Here is a 17,438-nt window from a genome sequence, read left to right as displayed (position 1 = left end):
TAATGTAACACTTTGTTAATTATACTTCAATAAAAAAGAGATGATAGGCAAAAGTGTTGTGTATACTCTGGGTTATGAATTAACTTTTGTGTTACATTTATGATTGTAGGAGAGAACATGCATTTTTATTTCTTTTGATAAAATGGAATGGGATAAGCATGGGAATATGGAAAGTGTTTATTTCACTTGTTAAAAAATAGCTACATTTTTTCAAGGTGGCTGTAAACATTTGTATCTTATCACTGTAAAAATTTGTATCCTATCAGGTGTATGAGAGTCTAGTTGTTCAATATCCTTGTTAAGCGTGGTATTGCCTGACTTTTAACATTTTAGCCATATCGATAGTCTGCTTTTCCCCCCGGTTTTACTGAGAAATAATGGACACATGTCACTGTATAAATTTAAGGCAGACAGCATGATTGTTTGATTCAGAGATGCTGTGACATGACTACCAAACAGGTTTCACTAACATCAATCTTTTCATATAGATATAATAAAAGTAAAAGAGAGAAGGAAAGAAAAACAACTGAAGAAAGGTCTCCTAGTGATGAGAACTCTTAGGATTTATTCTTAGCAGTGTTCCTATACATCATACATCAGTGTTAAGCTATACTGAGCATGTTCATTACAGCTCTATGAATTATCTTACAACTGGAAGTTTGTACCTTTGACCCCCTCCCTTGAACCCCCATCTCTGTATAACCATAAGCCTGAACACCTTTTCTGTGAATTTGTTTTAAATATTTTATTGAGGGTTCAATTTGTATCTCTCTGATGACAAATGGTGACAAGCAATTTTTCATGTGGGTATTCATAATTTGTATTATTTTGATGACCTGTCTGTTCAATCTTTTGCTCACTTTAAGTTGTCTTCTTATAATTTTGACAAATTGATGAGTTCTTTATACATTATAGATACAACACCTTTGACACATATATTTTACAAATATTTCATTCTAGCCCAAAGCTTGCCATTAAAAAAATATATTTATTTAAATTCAGGTTAACATACAGTGTACTAATGGTTTCATCACTTACATGTAACCCCCAGTGCTCATCCCAACAAGTGCCCTCCTTAATGCCCATCACTCATTTAGCCCATCCCCTCATGTGCCTCCCCTCCAGCAACCCTATTTGTTCATTAGCAAAAGTTATTTTTTCTTAATCCCCAATGGCCAAGCTTTTTTTTTTACCCTTCGTCTTAAAACTTTCAAGTTTATAATATGTTATTATTCATTATAGTCACCGTGCTATGTATTATATCCCCAGAAATCATTCATCTTACAGCTGGAAGTTAGCAAAAGTTTTAAATTATTATAAAGTCAAATTTAGCAATTGTTATGCTTTGTTTGACATATGAAGAAATATTTATGTAACCCAAGATCAAAACTTCTTGTACTATATTTTAATAAGACTTATTCTGTTAGCTTTGAAATTTACACCTATGAGCAATTTCAAGATAATTTTATGACATGTGATGGAGAGTATTTTCTTAATAAAGATATTCTGTTTTTATTTCATCAGTGTTGGTTGAAACAACTATTCATTTTCACTGAAGGGCGTCAGTATTTTTGTTAAAAATCGATATATGTGTGTTTATTTCTGGCCTTCCTATCCTATTTAGTTATATGTGTGTATATGTATGTATCCTTTAAATCAAAACTACACTGTCTTTATTGATTGAGAATATATAGAATATATAGATCCATTTGTGGAGCACTAATAACAATATTATTTCTTCTGATTAGTACACATGGGATATGTGTCCATTTATTTTAGCAATAGTTGAACAGCGTCAGCAGTTAAATTTTGCTTTGTTTTGTCAGCGGTTATATTTAGTTAAATATATTCCTAATTAATTTGTATTTTGATGCTATTGGAATGGGTATTTTTTAAAACTTTAGTTCCAATTGTTCATTACTTTCTTAGAAATGCAGTTGAATTTTTATATACTTCTTTCATATCCTTTCATATAGTTTCATATTCACGACATTTTCTTTCTTTTTTCATTTTCAATAGGTATAATTGAAAGGGACATCAGTCATTCTGGGCAAATATAAGATCACAAAAAATGATTTTTGACAATTTTTAATTTTGAGAATAATGTCTGCTGTTGTCACTGTTCCTGTTAACTTACAGTACTGTATTTTATTGATATTGAGACTGATAAATTATTTCTGAGTATATAAATACTAGAATGGCATGTGCTGATGATTTTTGAAGAAATTTGTTTTAGATCATTTAACACTTCAGACAAATCAGTTGAAGTCTGGATCGAAAACAATCATTTTAAAGCAATTGCATATTTTCATGCACTTGTAAGAAATAATACAGAGATTGCCTAGAGGCCATATGCTCCTTACTGAGTTTCCTGCAATGGTTGCATCTACTGTAACTATCGTGCAATACGACCACTAGGAAACTGATTTTGACAGGCTTCACCGATTTCATTCAGATGTCGCTGGTCTTCCATGCATTTATGCCTTTGTGTGTGTCTTTAGCTCCATGTATGTTTATCACAAGGTCCAGAACAGTTTTATCACGTGGATCGTGCACACCTGCCATCGTATAGCCTTATAGCCTCATCCTTGCTTCATCTTAGTCTGTTCTCCCATCTTAGAAAATTGCCATTATAATATTGTCAAACAGATTGCAGGGTGTAATGGAGATTTTCTTTCTTACTCAGCATAATTCCTCTGAAATTCAAAAGTGTACCTACTAATTGGTCCCTCCCTATTTCAGATGGGTAGCATGGCAGGGTTGAGATGTCCCACAGTTTCTTGAACAGTTGATCAACTGTAGGACCTTTCTGTAGAATCTTTCTGCCTACTCAAGACCTTTCTGTAGCATAGCCTAGATTGATGAAATTTACAAAGTGACATCGTTATTCATTTTTCACTGTCTCAGCAAATTAACACAGCACATCCATGAGAGTGATTGGCAGGTATTATTTTGCTTATTTTATGGGTGAAACAGCAGGGTTTTTTCTTTTTCTTTCCAGTGTTAAAGATTTATATGCCACCATATGGATAGATGGGGGAAGACCCTAAACTGAATGCATTTTTTTTTCCTTAGCTAAGTGTACTGAAATACAAACCGGGCATGATTTTTTTCCCCTCATGCTCTACTAGCATCAAGCAAAGAAGATTTTCGTATAAGGAAGGATGGGAGAAAAGTCTTATTCTAAAAGAATATGGATGGTTACCTAGGATATATTTTGCTATTTAATTATTTCTAAGGCTAGGAGATGTCTTACGTTAGCAACTAAAGTTTCTTTCCCAGTCTCTTAGTGAATTTTTATGAAAAGTATGATCAGTAATGAGCTCAGGAAGTTGAATTACATGATAAGATACATTTTAAATAATCTTACAAGCACTCTGATAAATCCTTTATTTTTATTCACACATTCCACAGTGTCTCACCTTATGAAAATGGGGCAGAACACCTGCTATTCTTTGAAGGAAATAAGAGCACTTATTGGCAGGCAGGAGAAGAAAGGCAGACAAAAGAATGTGCACGAAATCATAATATAATGAACATTTATACAGGATTATATTTTATTCATTACGCTGTAGGGTCCAGCCGGTGACTGAGCGTTAAGCAGAGTCAAAGCATATTACTCAGTTCAGGGACTTTTCTAAGTTTCCCTAACAACTGCTTGTTTGAATTTTTGGTCCTATATGTATCCCCTATTACATTAGTTTAATATAAGTTAAACTAACTTTACTAGTGGAATTTGTCATTTATTATGAGAAAATGTCATTCCTTTAGTCAACTACTCACCTGGCAAGCACTTTTCCTTTGCTGGGAAGGTAGAAGGGTCAGTGCCTGTGTCAAAGCAGCCATGCTAAGGATGTTATCAGTCTTATTATCTTCCCTGATTTTAACCCAAGAGAAGAGTTCACCGACCACCCTCACGGGTGACGGATTGATGCCTGTCATCAAGCAGTTGATTGTGGTTCAGAACTTTCCCTTTTAGTCCAGAAAGAAAAATACAGATAAAGGACATAGATCCAGAGGTACATAACTGTGAATATTCTTTCTCAATTCATGTTGCTACTAATTTGAAGATATGTGTGTATTTTTTTCTTTCCTAATTTTCTTCTGGATTTGCAGATTGAAGCAAATTGGAGAAATACGCTTACTATTATAACGAAGACCCGATCCTCTACATTTTATAAGATAATACGCTTTTGGCCAAATGTGATCTCCAGTGAAATGGATGCAAAGGTTAGGCTTTAATACTGGGTCAGTCAGGGTTTATTCTTTGCTGTTAGATCTTTTTGTGGTTCGGGGCCACATTCAAAGTTCAGGTGCTTAGCGAGTCTGCTGCAGATTCTTTTTTGCTTAATCAAGAACTCATGCTCCTTTGAGATGAGTAGGTAACCAAGATCCTCTGGCTTTCTCCTGAGCCTGAACAAATACTCAGAAACGAGCTGCCTTCTACACCGGGGATACATGAATCTCATTAACGTCCATCATGAGCATTTCACTCTCCCGTGTTTGCTAAAATTGCTGGCCTTTCTTCCAGGTTTTGGCTGGTCTCAATCAGTATCACCATCTCAGGCTAGCTGTGTGTTGACTTTCCTAAGTGGTTTGGGATCTTTTTGGAGACTTCTTTTTTTTTTTTTTTTTCTTAAACATTTTGTTTATATTTATTTATTTTTGAGACAGAGACAGAGACAGCACGAGTGGGGGAGGGGCAGAGAGCCAGGGAGACGCAGAATCCGGAGCAGGCTCCAGGCTCTGAGCTGTCAGCACGGAGCCCGACGCGGGGCTCAAACTCACGAACCGCGAGATCATGACCTGAGCTAAAGTCAGATGCCCAACTGACTGAGCCACCCAGGCGCCCCTTCTGTTTTGTTTTTCACAGCACTTCTCAGTACAATTTTCTATGCATTGTACTCTTGCTCTACATCAAATCAGAAGGCCTGGCAGTAAGAATAACTATAATAGAGTTGGAGGTAGGGTTGAAATGGAAGCATTCTTCCACTAAAATATCGGACTTCTGTCGTTCCTATTAGGGTTCAGTAGTCTTTTTGAATAAAGCCTTCTCATCGCAAAGTATGATTCTAATTAGTTTCCAGAAGTAATTGTTTTTGACGATTGTCTTTAGTTTCATGCTTGTTTTAGGAGAATTTCTGCTTTCTTCAATCGTTCTGGAAGTTGCACTTACCACCCATAAGCTTTTGCAATATAGGAGATTGTGAATCTCTATAACATTTTTTTTTTAAATGTTTTCTCTACAATTTAAAAAGAATGTGCTTCTGGAGGGTAACGCACATGTAAGCATAAATTTACTGGAAGCAAAGAAAGAAAATACACAGTGATACAAATGTAGAGATATTGTCCACGTTACCATATGCAGTTGAACAAAATGAACACATTTTAACAGTGTGCAATGCAATATTTTGTTCACTAACCTTGTTACAAGAAATATTTCTTGTTGGTTTTGTTACCAACTTTCATATTATAAACATTCTATAATTAAAAAATAAAGATGTTAAAGATAAAAGGAGAAAACTGATCCCCACAAATATATATGCCCTTTTGGTTATACTTATGTGGAAAGATAATTGGCACATTGTCCTGTCATACTTACCTGAAACAAAAATTAAAGAAAAACAAATGACCTAAATAATTAGCTAAGGCACAACTACAACTGAATACGTTAGAAAACCCATATGAACTATATTGTAATGGATCATTTTTTAACAAATTGGAAAGCACTTTCCATGAATATTTTTATTTAAACCAGGGAAAAATTATAACTCTAATGCCCATTAGTTAACTTTCAAAGTTTCTTTTTATATTCTACATGCTAAATTTCAATGCTAAAAATACTTTAAAGAGTACAAAATTTGGATGAGAAGTGTGTACCAGGAGAAGACGCAAAATTCATGTCTATCATTCTACTGAATATATTTGCTATTAATGAAAGTACTGAGATTTTTCCTAACCAAATGAGTATTAATCAATCATTGCTTGAATCATCAAATACTAATGTATAATTGACAAAATTTGTTCAGCTTTGCATATAAAAATGTTTCAAGTTTCTTATTTTTCTCATAAATAGGACTATTTCATTATTTGGTTTGAAGTCTTTTCATTTTTGATTTTTAAAACAAATAAAATAAATACTTTTTATAAGTAAATTCTCAAAATTTCAATTTTCTACTTTAATACACTAGCAAAAAATCTAATTATTTCTCTCTAAATTATGTATTTTTGATATCAAAATGTTGAGTTTGGGGAATATTATTCACTGAGGAATTTGAAGGCTTATGATGAATAAAGATTGGCTGGGCGCTATTTCTGTTTTATGGGGATTATAGGTATGTTGCTAAAGGCAAATGTAGAGATGAATGATTCAGCGCGGTTGAAACTATGCAGCCTACGAAGGAATCAGAGACTGTGCATACACACTATCATGTACAGTCAGCTCTGAAATTGACAAATTACCATCTATAAGGACATGGGTAGGTGCCAGTTTCTACCACTTTCTATGGTGACATATTGTTCTGGTATAATGTGGGGAGATGAGAGTGATCTCATCATCCTAAGACTGAGTCACAACTGGATCTCGTATAGAGTCCAATTTTCATAGCTCAATCCTGTTACCTGATTGAATCACTTCTAACCTGTTGCATATCATTCACTAGCATATCAGAAAGTATTGTATTTCATTGTTTTATATGAGTAAGAGAAGACAGCGCATGACATAAATCAACTTCAATAATGTTGCTTCTAATGTATTAGTATTTGAAGCTTATCATAGGTGTGCTTTAATGAATAAGGTCACATAGTAAAAGTCTTTTATTTTCAGATTACAGACAGTATAGAATAGGAGATAATGTATTCACATTGACTTTTTAATGAATCTGAGATTAATGTCTTTGTTATTTAAAAGAACATTAAGAAATGCACTTTTGGGGCACCTGGGTGGCTTAGTTGGTTAACCCTCTGTTGATTTCTGCTCGAGTCATGATGTCATAGGTTCATGAGTTCAAGCCTCCCATCAAGCTCTGTGCTGATGGGGTGGAGACTGCTTGGGATTCTCTCTCTCTCTCTCTCTCTCTCTCTCTCTCTCTCTCTGCCCCTCCCCCACTCATGCATGTGCTCTCTCTCTGAAAATAAATAAATAATCATTATGAAAAAGAAACACACTTTTGTTTTTATTTGGAGAGAAGCATTTGTTTAAATCTGTTTTAAGACTGCATACTTACAGTCTAGTTCGTAAAAGTGTTTGATTAATTATCGATTTCTGGATTTGATATGCAATGAAAGCTTAGGTTTTCTTTCTAAGAAAAAACCCTACCAGCTCTGTTTTTTTCTTTCCTACCTGTTTTTCACCTCTGAGTTCAAGAAGGAATTCTTCCTTTACTCTATCTAGCTAGGTGCGTTTCGGGCCTGTTTCCATCCAGCTCATGTTTGTTTCCACATTGTTTAACACAATATTTAGTATGAAATTATGCACTAAATTTGTGTTTGATGAATTAATGAATCAGTAAATGCATGGATTAATTAAAATTATTAGCAAAGAAATATAAACACCGTCAACAGATGTCAGTGGATTAATTTTATTGGAAATAATCAGATTAATATAATCTTAGAAATCTCTACAAATAACATTAGAAATCACATTGTTGATCACCTTAATGTCCTTTGTGCTGTTAGGAAAACAGACATAAAAGCTTAAAGGTATTTTTCAGTGTTTTTATAGAGAGAAAATTTATTTAAAAATTTTTTTTAATGTTTATTTATTTTTGAGAGAGCAGAAGCAGGGGAGGGTCAGAGAGAGAAGGAGACAAAGAATCTGAAGCAGGCTTCAGGCTCTGAGCTGTCAGCACAGAGCCCCACATGGGGTTGAACCCACAGACCATGAGACCATGACCTGAAATGAAGTCGATGCTTAACTAACTGAGCCACACAGGCGCCCCTATAGAGATAAATTTTAAAAAGACATGTGACTTCTCCTTATCACATTTGGCCAACCGCCTTCTGTAAAATTACACAAGCACATACATGCATATCAATTAGGGCAAATAAATTATGAAAAATATTTTTTCCTTTAGAGAAAGTCATATTATTGTTTAGAGAAATCAATCTCTTCTTTGTTTGCTAAGGAGAAGTTAATATGTTCAATTAATAGATTAATAGATCATTTTTGGCTTCATTTTTAATTTGTCTTCAGTTATGTTTCAAGGAACTATAATACCAGATGATTGTTTACTAGGATGATCGTCTCAGACTTCCTTTTACTGCCCCCAACACATAGCAATCTCTACAGTCTTAAACCAGAATTCACATCTGACATCTCATCACCACATTGAACATTTAAAAATGGTTACATTTGTATTTAGATAAGTAAAAACAAATACTGTTTCTTTTATTGTTTCACACTAAAATCCCTGAAATATATCCTGAATCTTTATGTCACCAAAATAATCATGTGTACTTTTCTCGTCTTCTTGTGGCATGCAATGGCTAATTTGTGATACATGGCAAAGAATTGTGAATTGCTTCTAAATCACACCACGTATTTATGACTCACTTCAACATGAATTGCTATATTCATTAGACATACATGTTTAGACGTGATTAAGGAAAATTTTTTAATGCATTTTCCCAGCCTGAAAAATGATACCAAATAATAAATATACATTATTCCTGATGCAATTTTCCTGTGGTTTGACACAATATAATATGAACATATAAATGGCCTTATACCGTCCTTTCTTGTTTCTTTACACAGAGATGTGTGTCCTCAGCGTGGGACGCTGATATCTTACAGTTATATGCGTGCTGTGTCAAAAGGAGTTTGTTTTAAAGGATAGTTAGGTACGGTCTTTTGCAATTTGTTTTCTTCTTTTTAAAATAAGTACATACAGGGGCGCCTGGGGGGGCTCAGTCGGTTAAGCGTCTGACTTCAGCTCAGGTGGTGATCTCACAGTTTGTGAGTTCGAGCCCCATGTCAGGCTCTGTGCTGACAGCTCGGAGCCTGGAGCCTGCTTCCCATTCTGTGTCTCCCTCTCTCTCTGCCCCTCTCCTGCTTACACACTCTCTCTCTCTCTCTCTCTCTGTCAAAAATAAATAAGCATTAAAAAAATTAAAAAAAAATAAAGTACATACAGTTTCAGACTTTAGCCCATGATCTATCATTATTTACTAAAGTTAATATAAAATTTAATAATGGAAATTAAAATAAAGATCTAGGAGCAGTGTTCAGGATGATAAATAGAATTATCCCATGTTTTTAGGGCAAAAGAAAAAAAAAAAAGACAAGCGGGCCTTGTTAGTCTTACATTTTAATTTTTTACCCCCAAAAAGCACCCTATATATTGTTTTGTATAAGTGTGCCAACTGAGAAAATTACATCAAAGTTAGATGATTCCAAACTATTAAATGGTATGTCATATTATGTGGTGTGGTTGAAATAATTTATATACCCTCAATCTATTTGCTAACTTTCCACAACATATTTTTATAAGTAAACTGTTTCAATGGGGTTATTCTAGTCATTAAAATTTCCCCTGTAGTAAAGTAGATAATTGCCAATAGAAATATATTTTGTTAAATTTCAGAAATCTCACAAGCTAGTATTATTCACTTATTCTCATATTAAGGAACATTAATTTTGTTCCTTATTTTTCATAAAGGACAGAAATTCAAACTTGAAAAACCATTAATGTCTGACTGTATTCTGTTTCCTTTTTAGAAGCTAAGCTTTGATGTAAATAGGATTATCCAGCTATGTTTAATATAGCAAAAGTTCATTGTATCAGCTATTAATAATGCCATTAACTATAATTAAGATAATTTCTTTCTGTGCGAGAAGTTCTTATTGAATGTTGATCTTCTTGACTTTTTCTTTATATCCCAAATGTGTGGTTAAGTTCAAAAAAAGGTTTCATTTTCTGTATTTAATTAGATGATTTTCTTTTGATCCTACCAATGCATAGTCATTCAAATGATTTTATTGAAATACACTTTTTTTTCTTATACTTCCCTCAATTTACTACTAAAAACAAAGGTGCCATCTTCCTGTGTTTATTGTATAAAACTAGGTTGTTTGCTTCTATTTTTTTTTTTTTATTTTTTTTTTTCAACGTTTATTTATTTTTGGGACAGAGAGAGACAGAGCATGAATGGGGGAGGGGCAGAGAGAGAGGGAGACACAGAATCGGAAACAGGCTCCAGGCTCTGAGCTGTCAGCCCAGAGCCCGACGCGGGGCTCGAACTCATGGACCGCGAGATGGTGACCTGGCTGAAGTCAGACGCTTAACCGACTGCGCCACCCAGGCGCCCCTGTTTGCTTCTATTTTTAATAAAATTTTATTGATACCTGATTTGTTTAATTTTGAACTATTACAAATATTTATATAAATTTATTAAGGACTATATTGACAATTTTCTTTAAAAAAAGTGAAAATCGTATGTTGATAAAAATAAATGTTTTAATTGTTCAGAATGTCTGTCATTCTTGTTATTTTTTTTTTAAGTTTATTTATTTATTTTTTTTAGTAATCTCTACACCCAGTGTGGGGCTTGAACTCACAACTTCAGGATCACAAGTTGCTTGCTCCACTGACTGAACCTCCCAGGCACCCCTGTTTTTAGTGCTTTTTATTTATAAGAAATATTTGCAAGATTCTGAAGTGGCATGTACACTAATACCATCACTCTGTTTCCATCTTCTCTTATTCTTCCTTCTTGGGGTGGCTTTTCTCTTAGTTTAATTGCCTGTTTTGTAGGAGATGACTTTGATTCTCAGTTCCAGAAGAGATTTTCCTCCTTGCTGGTTCCGCTCCTTCCTGCTCTCTAAGCTTTCTGTCTCTACAATTCGTCTGGCAGAACATCCACCTATGAGTAGAACTCATTTTGTTTAATCCTTCCTCTAGTTAGTTAATGGGCATTTGCATTTCTCTCGCTTTGGGTAATTATCAAAACTGCTACTTTAATTTTTTTTTTCAACGTTTATTTATTTTGGGGACAGAGAGAGACAGAGCATGAACGGGGGAGGGGCAGAGAGAGAGGGAGACACAGAATCGGAAACAGGCTCCAGGCTCCCAGCCATCAGCCCAGAGCCCGACGCGGGGCTCGAACTCACGGACCGCGAGATCGTGACCTGGCTGAAGTCAGACGCTTAACCGACTGCACCACCCAGGCGCCCCAAAACTGCTACTTTAAACATGAGTGTGCAGATCTGTGCGTAGATCTATCACGTTTTCATGTCTCTTGTCTGGCTACCGAGAAATCGAATTCCTTGGTGGTACATTAAATTTCAGTTTGCTATCTTAAGAAGCTTCCCAACTGTTTCCGTGAAGACCATACCATTTGCAATCACACCAAAAATAAAAGAAGGTTCCGGTTTCTTCACATTCGCACCCATATTTGGCACTGTCTTCCTTTTGGATCATGGCCATCCTAAGAAATATGATGAGATGCCTCAGTGTGGTTTTGATTTGCTTATTTTTTTTTTAATGTTTATTCATTTTTGAGAGAGGGAGACAGAGTACGAGTGGGAAAGGGGCAGAGAGAGAGAGAGAGAGAGAGAGAGAGAGGGAGACACAGAATCAGAAGCAGGATCCAGGCTCTGAGCTGTCAGCACAGAGCCTGACAGGGGGCTCGAACTCAAAAACTGTGAGATCATGACCTGAGCGAAGTCGGACGCTTAACCTACTGAACCACCCAGGTGCCCCAGATTTGCATATTTTTAATGATACACAATGCTGATCATCTTTTCCTCTATTCAGCCGCTATTCATATGTTTTTTTGTTGGAAATGTCTTTTAACTCTTGAGTGCATTTTTATATGTGTTCTTGGTCTTATTTATATAGTTTTTGTGCTCTGTATATATTCAGAATGCAAGTCTTTTAATATAATTTGCATATATTTTCTCTCATCTAGGACTTTTCAATTTTGAATTTGTGTGTTTTAAGGGACCAAATTATTTAATTTTTATAAAGTCCAATTTATCAAATTTTCCAGTATATATTGTACTCTTGAAGTAATATCTACAAATCTTTGCCTAAATCAAGAACAGAAATATTGTAGCCTCCTATTTTTTAATTCAAAATTTTAATGCATCTGTTTAGGTCTGTGATTTATTTTGAATTATATTTTGATGTGATTTTTTTGAATTATATTTTGGTGTGATTTATTTGAATTATATTTTGGTGTGGTATGAGGTGTCTAGCTTTTGAAATTTGTTAATTAATTAACATTTTCATATAGCTATCCAAAGCATTTTTAAAAAAAAAAAATAATGTTTATTTCTGAGACAGAGACAGAGCATGAGTTGGGGGAGGGACAGAGAGAAGGAAACACAGAATCAGAAGCAGGCTCCAGGGTCTGAGCCGTCAGCACAGAGCCCGATGCAGGGCTTGAACTCACAAACCGTGAGATCATGACCTGAGCCAAAGTCGGTCGCTCAACCGACTGAGCCACCCAGGCGACCCTCCAAAGCATTTTTTAAGGACTGTCTTTTCTCTAATCAATTGGTTTGGAACCTTAGATGAAAACACTTGAGCATCAGTGTGAGTTTGTATTTCTAATATCTGTACTGTTCCATTGTTCTATAGACTTGTCCGTATACCAGTATCATTGGGTTAAGTGTAACTTTATGGTAAATCTTCAAATTGGACAGTGCAAATTTTGAAAGTTTCGATAGTGTTCTATCATGGCAGACATCACTTTAATCAAGTGATCCAAATTAACATTTCATACATGGGACTAATAGCCATGTGTATTTTCTGATATGCTAAAAACACCATGTCATTTCTGGTTTATTCCTTCCCCAAATCTACAATCTGTACCAGATAAATCCAACCTGAGGGATATTCTACAAAGTAAATGGTCTGTACTTTTGAAAATACCCCAGTGATAAACAAAAAAGATGGATGAACTACCTGATTTAGAGGCAACTAGAAACATGATAGCCTAATGCACCTATTATACTGAATCAGTTTCTGGACAAGCAGTATTTGTTTTATAAAGTAAGTTAGAGGAATAATTAGGTGAAATTATAACATACTCAGTAGATGAGATCATTGTATTGGATCAATATTAATTTCCTTATATTTATAATTGCACTGTGCTTACATGAGAGAATTTCCTTATTTTACAGAAATATAAAGAGATCAGAAGAAAGGGGACATTAGATAGACAAGTCACTTTTAAAAAATTCAGAAAAAATACACACGTGTGTATAATGTGCTATATACGTAAATATATATGTGTAAATACATATATTTGTACACATATATATAAACCTACAAATAGATAATAAGAGATCAGTAGATGGATTGATAAATAAACAATATAATTACATGGTAGTTTTTGTGAAATTTAGATGAAAAATGCATGGAAATTCTTTGTAATATTTTTTCAGCTTTCCTATAAATCTGAAATTGTCTCCTAATACAAATTTTAAAAGTAGATAAAAAACAAAATGTGATGACTTTATAAATTCTACACAAGTTTATGCATAAAATAATTTAAAATTTTATCAAATGTCTTAAAATTTGACCAAAATATCACAAATATTTAAAAGCATTTTTTAAGAGCTTAAGCCTGAGTCAGGACTGAATAGTTCAAAACCCTTAGATAATTTGAATGAATTACAATTTTTGTGGATGTGCAAATACATGCTGAAATGGAATAATTTTACTATTTTTTATTTATCCCATCCTCTTTTCCAAAAAAAAAAAAACTCTTTAAATTTAAGAGTTTCTATACCCAGAAAGATAATTATAGCAGAATGATGTTGAAGTAAATTGTGCCAACTTTGTTTATACATAACAACAAAGCCGAGTTATTTTCTACATTCTTACATGATCATTATGGAAAGTACTTTGTGCTAAGAAAACATTATGTTGTTGTCACTGCCAGAAAACAAATAATTCTTTTAAAGCATTGTTAGAATGATTATAAAATTGTGTTTACAAATCCTGTAGAAAGAAAAGTTTTAATCATTTTCAATTTAAATCTCTGCATTTTGAATGGAAAACATTTCAGTGAGTGGAGGATGTAACACATAATATTATATATAGTTGTATGAAAATAAAGATGAACTCTTCCTGGTAATTTTATTTCTTTGTTGTTTGGTTTGTTATGGTCACATGCACAAGAATAGCAGTAGAGAAATTTTAGTCTGTATTTATGTTTTCATTCTTCCCACACCACACTGAAAATGAAAATGTGCTGAGTTTCCTTCGGGGTAGTTCTCGAGATATCATGCTTTTATAACACATACGGCTAATTTTTCTTCAGCAGGCAAAATATAAATATTTGATATCACAAATTATATAATGAAATGAATATCCTGATTTTGTTCAACTGCCCTGCAGGAACTTAGTGCATTGGCAGAACTGATGACCCAAAAATTTTACAAAAAATAAATTTAGAAGTTGTTACATATCTGGGTCTATCTTTAAGAAATTAGAATGTAATGAAATCTAATGAAGAGAGTGACTGTTTTTTAAGATACATCTCATTTAAGCATATGCTTGAGGGGAATTAAATATTTGTGAAAATAAATTTGTAAACATCGTTTTTCTTCCATGGATTTCTTCCTTGAGTAGGATGGTGATTTGGGTACCATAACCAATAAAGCCATGACAATCTGTGTCCCTATATCTTTTGAAAATGACTGACACACTTTGATGGGTATGTTTGCCCTTCGTTATTAAAACCATGACTCTACAGTGACCACTGTCATATGTTGTCATATCATACAGTACAAATTATATTATGTTAGTTTTAGTATACCCTTTGATCTGGTTATCGATTTAATTAGGGAAAAAGACTGGTGAAAAGAGAATCAAAGTACTTTTCAGAAAGTTATTTTATCAGCAGTTGCATTTTTAAAGTGTTTCCAGTTAGAAATTTCTGTGATAGTTAGAAATCGTAAGGGGGGTATTCTTTCTTTGCGAATGTTAAAAGAAAGTAGGAGACTTGACATTAATGATGATAAAATAGGTACCTATATTCCGATATTTTTATCAATACCAAATAAATGGAAAAGAACGAAACATCTAGAATCATCAGAAAAGCATTGCTAAAATTAAAAACAAAGTCTTGAAACTACATATTAAAAGTGTAAAATATAATTTGCACTGATGGAAATAGACCTAGAATAATCAACATCAAGACATAGTCCAGTGAAGTTACTGGCCTTTAAGTACAAGGAAAAATTATAAAAATGAAAATATTGGTGTGTACTAAACAAAAACAAACTAAGCTTGTTACCAGATTATTGATCCAGAGCAAAAGACCAACATTTCGTACTAGAAAATATTTTAAGAATCTCCATGAAGAAAATGCAATGCAAGAGTGTGTTTCTGTCTACGTATACCATCTTCAAATATATGTGCTATAGTCCAAATTTTAGGAACATGAAGTACTCAGAGATATTTAACTCATGAACCTCTCTAGGGTATTTGCTAGAAAGGGAATACCAGACAACCTTGCAATGATTGCATGAACTTCATTAGCTTATGCACTGATGCATCTATTCACAGAATAAAGAATAAAAGGAACAAATAATAATATGATGAAAATACACTACACAATTGTTATGTGTTCTGATAATGTAGAAATAATATGATACACCAAATGGGAAATATTGGTTCTACCTGTGAGGGAATACTCACACTGAAAAATCCTCTTTCTGAAAAGATTTGAAAAAAGTACAAGATACATAGAGAAGCTGTTTGAAAACATTGGAACACAACAGATACAGGCAGAAATTGAAAAGCCACTATTCCTCTGAAATAGAGAAGTCTTGTGAGCAAGATACACTCTCAGTCTTTCTCCCTGAGGGTACTTGCCCCTGGGGCACAGGCAAACAGAAACCTTAAGAAAACTGCAGCCTCCGTGGGCTGAATAGACAGGTCGAAGGTCACAGCTGCCCAAACTGCTAAGTTGTGAGGGGCAGGTCCAGGCAGTCAGTGAAGAGGCTGAAGGGAAACCCAAACATCTGTGTGGATTATCACTTCAAAAAATTTTTTGCAGACTTTTAAGATAAGCATGCACAGGGCATAATTGTAAGAAACCAAAAAAAAAAAAACAAAAAAAAAACAAAAAAAACAAAAAAAACCAAAAACCATAATAGCTAGTAACCTAGAAAGCAAAGGAGAGCTTTCTTCAGCCATGCAATGCTGAGAAGAGAGAAGTCAGAGTTTGGGTTGAGATTACACAAGGGTCTGGGTGCCTGTGGGACTCAGTGGGTTCAGCAGCTGAATTTGGCTCAGGTCATGATCTCCTGGTTCCTGGGTTTGAGCCCTGCATGGGGCTCTGTGCTATCTCAGAGCCTGGAGCTTGCTTCGGATTCTGTGTCACCCTCTCTCTCTGCTCCTCCCCTGCTTGTGCTTGTGCCTGCGCGCTCTCTCTCTCTCTCAAAAATGAATAAATGTTAAAAAAAAAAAGAGTTAAAAACAAAAAGATTACACAAGCGTTACACTCCAGGTATAGGGTAGTGTACTATACCTTTAACTTTAAAGAGAAATCTGAAATTAAAATTAAAGAGATATCAGATATAAACCAGCCTTACCAATGCCTAAATTAACCTGGAACAGGATGAACATGATCTGTTTGCTTTCCACCTTCCCAGCAGAAAAACGCTTACCGCTCTGCCCTTGGCGAGAAGATACCATTAGCCTGGACTTTGACAGACTTTCAAACACAATGTCAGTCATTGGATAAAACATGGACAAAAAAAGCCTAATCCCTGAAAATGAAGATAGAGTAATAGAAAATAGGTCTAGACATTGAGTGACTAATACATTTCAGTTATTAAACAGGGACTTTAAAACAAATATGATTAAAATTTTCTCAAAGGTGTCTGACATGTATATAAATGAGTACAATATAAATTTTGAAAGCAAAATTAAGAATTAAGTACAGTTTCATAGCTTAGGAAGAACAGAACAAAGGCTTAATGGGCAGAACAACAGGAAATCTAGGTTGAAGCACAGTGTTAAATTAATTAAACAAGGAGGCTGGGAGACTGTGCTGGCTCTAACACCATGGTGACTTATGTAAGGAAACCAAATCTAAGCCTGTAAATATCTAAGTTTATGAAATTGACACCTAAGAACAACTAATCACAAAGAGCCAAATAGGCTTAAGCTATAGCCAACTAATAATTTCCTTCCTCTTCCACATTTTCTTTATGAAAGTCTCTCCTGAGCTCCTGTTGATGGAGAATTCCCTAATCACTACCAGTTTGGACTTGCCCAGTTTGAATCAATTTTTGCTGAAATAAACTAAAAAAAATATTATATATTTCAATTTATCTTTTAAAAAACAGTGAGATAAAAGGGAAAAAATCACAAAAGAGAAAAAAATCGAACATGAAGAATGTTGCATATATTTGTAATTGGGGTTCAAGACGGAGAAGGTAGAGAGAGTGGCAAAGATGCTATATTTGAAGT

The sequence above is a fragment of the Lynx canadensis genome, chromosome D3, assembly GCF_007474595.2.
Source record: "Lynx canadensis isolate LIC74 chromosome D3, mLynCan4.pri.v2, whole genome shotgun sequence".
In the NCBI taxonomy this organism is placed as follows: domain Eukaryota; kingdom Metazoa; phylum Chordata; class Mammalia; order Carnivora; family Felidae; genus Lynx; species Lynx canadensis.
This window is presented reverse-complemented; position numbering follows the sequence as displayed.